At 47.2% G+C, this 5000-nt stretch overlaps 1 protein-coding gene across 1 annotated transcript in view; it reads left to right on the top strand.

Annotated features, from left to right (window-relative positions):
* The window catches only part of LOC117469227 (GTPase IMAP family member 9-like), a 21626-nt gene that overhangs the window by 571 nt on the left and 16055 nt on the right, over window positions 1-5000 (top strand).

The raw sequence follows: 5000 nt of genomic DNA, 5'->3' as shown, positions 1-5000 counted from the left end.
TTTCCCCAACAAATGCATTTTTAATGGATACTTTTAGATGTCAATGGTTTAATGTATCATTACTATGGATCTCTGAAACAATCAGACTTTTATCAGAGTCATAGCAGAGTTTTATCTGACTTTTAGCACTATTTTCCCCGCTTAAACTAGTTTAAATCATCATCACTGTTAATGCACTGTGCTCATGTTGGGTGATGCGCGCCCCCCTGTGGGGACACATAGTAACTGCATTAAAACATGTTACCCCACTGTTTAACACAGTTTTACCTGTGTTTTGAAGACTCTTTCCTGGGTCAATGTGTCCTCTTTCTCCCCCCCTGGGTGTGTGTGAGACAAGTCAAGTGAGTCAGCCTGCCAACAAGCAGCAGTGTGCTGTCATTTCAAACATGTTACCCCACTGTTTAACACACGTTTTACCTGTGTTTTGAAGACTCTTTCCTGGGTCAATGTGTCCTCTTTCTCCCCCCCTGGGTGTGTGTGAGACAAGTGAAGTGAGTCAGGCTGCCAACAAGCAGCAGTGTGCTGTCATTTCAAACATGTTACCCCACTGTTTAACACAGTTTTACCTGTGTTTTGAAGACTCTTTCCTGGGTCATTCTGTGCTCCAATGTGTCCTCTTTCTCCCCCCCTGGGTGTGTGTGAGACAAGTCAAGTGAGTCAGGCTGCCAACAAGCAGCAGTGTGCTGTCATTTCAAACATGTTACCCCACTGTTTAACACAGTTTTACCTGTGTTTTGAAGACTCTTTCCTGGGTCAATGTGTCCTCTTTCTCCCCCCCTGGGTGTGTGTGAGACAAGTGAAGTGAGTCAGGCTGCCAACAAGCAGCAGTGTGCTGTCATTTCAAACATGTTACCCCCACTGTTTAACACAGTTTTACCTGTGTTTTGAAGACTCTTTCCTGGGTCATTCTGTGCTCCAATGTGTCCTCTTTCTCCCCCCCTGGGTGTGTGTGAGACAAGTCAAGTGAGTCAGGCTGCCAACAAGCAGCAGTGTGCTGTCATTTCAAACATGTTACCCCACTGTTTAACACAGTTTTACCTGTGTTTTGAAGACTCTTTCCTGGGTCATTGTGCTCCAATGTGTCCTCTTTCTCCCCCCCTGGGTGTGTGTGAGACAAGTGAAGTGAGTCAGGCTGCCAACAAGCAGCAGTGTGCTGTCATTTCAAACATGTTACCCCACTGTTTAACACAGTTTTACCTGTGTTTTGAAGACTCTTTCCTGGGTCAATGTGTCCTCTTTCTCCCCCCCTGGGTGTGTGTGAGACAAGTGAAGTGAGTCAGGCTGCCAACAAGCAGCAGTGTGCTGTCATTTCAAACATGTTACCCCACTGTTTAACACAGTTTTACCTGTGTTTTGAAGACTCTTTCCTGGGTCAATGTGTCCTCTTTCTCCCCCCCTGGGTGTGTGTGAGACAAGTCAAGTGAGTCAGCCTGCCAACAAGCAGCAGTGTGCTGTCATTTCAAACATGTTACCCCACTGTTTAACACAGTTTTACCTGTGTTTTGAAGACTCTTTCCTGGGTCATTGTGCTCCAATGTGTCCTCTTTCTCCCCCCCTGGGTGTGTGTGAGACAAGTCAAGTGAGTCAGGCTGCCAACAAGCAGCAGTGTGCTGTCATTTCAAACATGTTACCCCACTGTTTAACACAGTTTTACCTGTGTTTTGAAGACTCTTTCCTGGGTCAATGTGTCCTCTTTCTCCCCCCCTGGGTGTGTGTGAGACAAGTCAAGTGAGTCAGGCTGCCAACAAGCAGCAGTGTGCTGTCATTTCAAACATGTTACCCCACTGTTTAACACAGTTTTACCTGTGTTTTGAAGACTCTTTCCTGGGTCAATGTGTCCTCTTTCTCCCCCCCTGGGTGTGTGTGAGACAAGTCAAGTGAGTCAGGCTGCCAACAAGCAGCAGTGTGCTGTCATTTCAAACATGTTACCCCACTGTTTAACACAGTTTTACCTGTGTTTTGAAGACTCTTTCCTGGGTCAATGTGTCCTCTTTCTCCCCCCCTGGGTGTGTGTGAGACAAGTCAAGTGAGTCAGGCTGCCAACAAGCAGCAGTGTGCTGTCATTTCAAACATGTTACCCCACTGTTTAACACAGTTTTACCTGTGTTTTGAAGACTCTTTCCTGGGTCAATGTGTCCTCTTTCTCCCCCCCTGGGTGTGTGTGAGACAAGTCAAGTGAGTCAGGCTGCCAACAAGCAGCAGTGTGCTGTCATTTCAAACATGTTACCCCCACTGTTTAACACAGTTTTACCTGTGTTTTGAAGACTCTTTCCTGGGTCAATGTGTCCTCTTTCTCCCCCCCTGGGTGTGTGTGAGACAAGTGAAGTGAGTCAGGCTGCCAACAAGCAGCAGTGTGCTGTCATTTCAAACATGTTACCCCACTGTTTAACACAGTTTTACCTGTGTTTTGAAGACTCTTTCCTGGGTTCAATGTGTCCTCTTTCTCCCCCCCTGGGTGTGTGTGAGACAAGTCAAGTGAGTCAGGCTGCCAACAAGCAGCAGTGTGCTGTCATTTCAAACATGTTACCCCACTGTTTAACACAGTTTTACCTGTGTTTTGAAGACTCTTTCCTGGGTCATTCTGTGCTCCAATGTGTCCTCTTTCTCCCCCCCTGGGTGTGTGTGAGACAAGTCAAGTGAGTCAGGCTGCCAACAAGCAGCAGTGTGCTGTCATTTCAAACATGTTACCCCACTGTTTAACACAGTTTTACCTGTGTTTTGAAGACTCTTTCCTGGGTCAATGTGTCCTCTTTCTCCCCCCCTGGGTGTGTGTGAGACAAGTCAAGTGAGTCAGGCTGCCAACAAGCAGCAGTGTGCTGTCATTTCAAACATGTTACCCCACTGTTTAACACAGTTTTACCTGTGTTTTGAAGACTCTTTCCTGGGTCAATGTGTCCTCTTTCTCCCCCCCTGGGTGTGTGTGAGACAAGTCAAGTGAGTCAGGCTGCCAACAAGCAGCAGTGTGCTGTCATTTCAAACATGTTACCCCACTGTTTAACACAGTTTTACCTGTGTTTTGAAGACTCTTTCCTGGGTCAATGTGTCCTCTTTCTCCCCCCCTGGGTGTGTGTGAGACAAGTCAAGTGAGTCAGGCTGCCAACAAGCAGCAGTGTGCTGTCATTTCAAACATGTTACCCCACTGTTTAACACAGTTTTACCTGTGTTTTGAAGACTCTTTCCTGGGTCAATGTGTCCTCTTTCTCCCCCCCTGGGTGTGTGTGAGACAAGTCAAGTGAGTCAGGCTGCCAACAAGCAGCAGTGTGCTGTCATTTCAAACATGTTACCCCACTGTTTCACACAGTTTTACCTGTGTTTTGAAGACTCTTTCCTGGGTCAATGTGTCCTCTTTCTCCCCCCCTGGGTGTGTGTGAGACAAGTCAAGTGAGTCAGGCTGCCAACAAGCAGCAGTGTGCTGTCATTTCAAACATGTTACCCCACTGTTTAACACAGTTTTACCTGTGTTTTGAAGACTCTTTCCTGGGTCAATGTGTCCTCTTTCTCCCCCCCTGGGTGTGTGTGAGACAAGTCAAGTGAGTCAGGCTGCCAACAAGCAGCAGTGTGCTGTCATTTCAAACATGTTACCCCACTGTTTAACACAGTTTTACCTGTGTTTTGAAGACTCTTTCCTGGGTCAATGTGTCCTCTTTCTCCCCCCCTGGGTGTGTGTGAGACAAGTCAAGTGAGTCAGGCTGCCAACAAGCAGCAGTGTGCTGTCATTTCAAACATGTTACCCCACTGTTTAACACAGTTTTACCTGTGTTTTGAAGACTCTTTCCTGGGTCAATGTGTCCTCTTTCTCCCCCCCTGGGTGTGTGTGAGACAAGTCAAGTGAGTCAGGCTGCCAACAAGCAGCAGTGTGCTGTCATTTCAAACATGTTACCCCACTGTTTAACACAGTTTTACCTGTGTTTTGAAGACTCTTTCCTGGGTCAATGTGTCCTCTTTCTCCCCCCCTGGGTGTGTGTGAGACAAGTCAAGTGAGTCAGCCTGCCAACAAGCAGCAGTGTGCTGTCATTTCAAACATGTTACCCCACTGTTTAACACAGTTTTACCTGTGTTTTGAAGACTCTTTCCTGGGTCATTCTGTGCTCCAATGTGTCCTCTTTCTCCCCCCCTGGGTGTGTGTGAGACAAGTGAAGTGAGTCAGGCTGCCAACAAGCAGCAGTGTGCTGTCATTTCAAACATGTTACCCCACTGTTTAACACAGTTTTACCTGTGTTTTGAAGACTCTTTCCTGGGTCAATGTGTCCTCTTTCTCCCCCCCTGGGTGTGTGTGAGACAAGTGAAGTGAGTCAGGCTGCCAACAAGCAGCAGTGTGCTGTCATTTCAAACATGTTACCCCCACTGTTTAACACAGTTTTACCTGTGTTTTGAAGACTCTTTCCTGGGTCAATGTGTCCTCTTTCTCCCCCCCTGGGTGTGTGTGAGACAAGTCAAGTGAGTCAGCCTGCCAACAAGCAGCAGTGTGCTGTCATTTCAAACATGTTACCCCACTGTTTAACACAGTTTTACCTGTGTTTTGAAGACTCTTTCCTGGGTCAATGTGTCCTCTTTCTCCCCCCCTGGGTGTGTGTGAGACAAGTCAAGTGAGTCAGGCTGCCAACAAGCAGCAGTGTGCTGTCATTTCAAACATGTTACCCCACTGTTTAACACAGTTTTACCTGTGTTTTGAAGACTCTTTCCTGGGTCAATGTGTCCTCTTTCTCCCCCCCTGGGTGTGTGTGAGACAAGTCAAGTGAGTCAGGCTGCCAACAAGCAGCAGTGTGCTGTCATTTCAAACATGTTACCCCACTGTTTAACACAGTTTTACCTGTGTTTTGAAGACTCTTTCCTGGGTCATTCTGTGCTCCAATGTGTCCTCTTTCTCCCCCCCTGGGTGTGTGTGAGACAAGTCAAGTGAGTCAGGCTGCCAACAAGCAGCAGTGTGCTGTCATTTCAAACATGTTACCCCACTGTTTAACACAGTTTTACCTGTGTTTTGAAGACTCTTTCCTGGGTCA

This window comes from Trematomus bernacchii, unplaced genomic scaffold (genome assembly GCF_902827165.1).
Source record: "Trematomus bernacchii unplaced genomic scaffold, fTreBer1.1, whole genome shotgun sequence".
In the NCBI taxonomy this organism is placed as follows: Eukaryota; Metazoa; Chordata; class Actinopteri; order Perciformes; family Nototheniidae; genus Trematomus; species Trematomus bernacchii.
The sequence above is the reverse complement of the archived record's forward strand: the minus strand, read 5'-3'. Positions and strand labels throughout refer to the sequence as shown.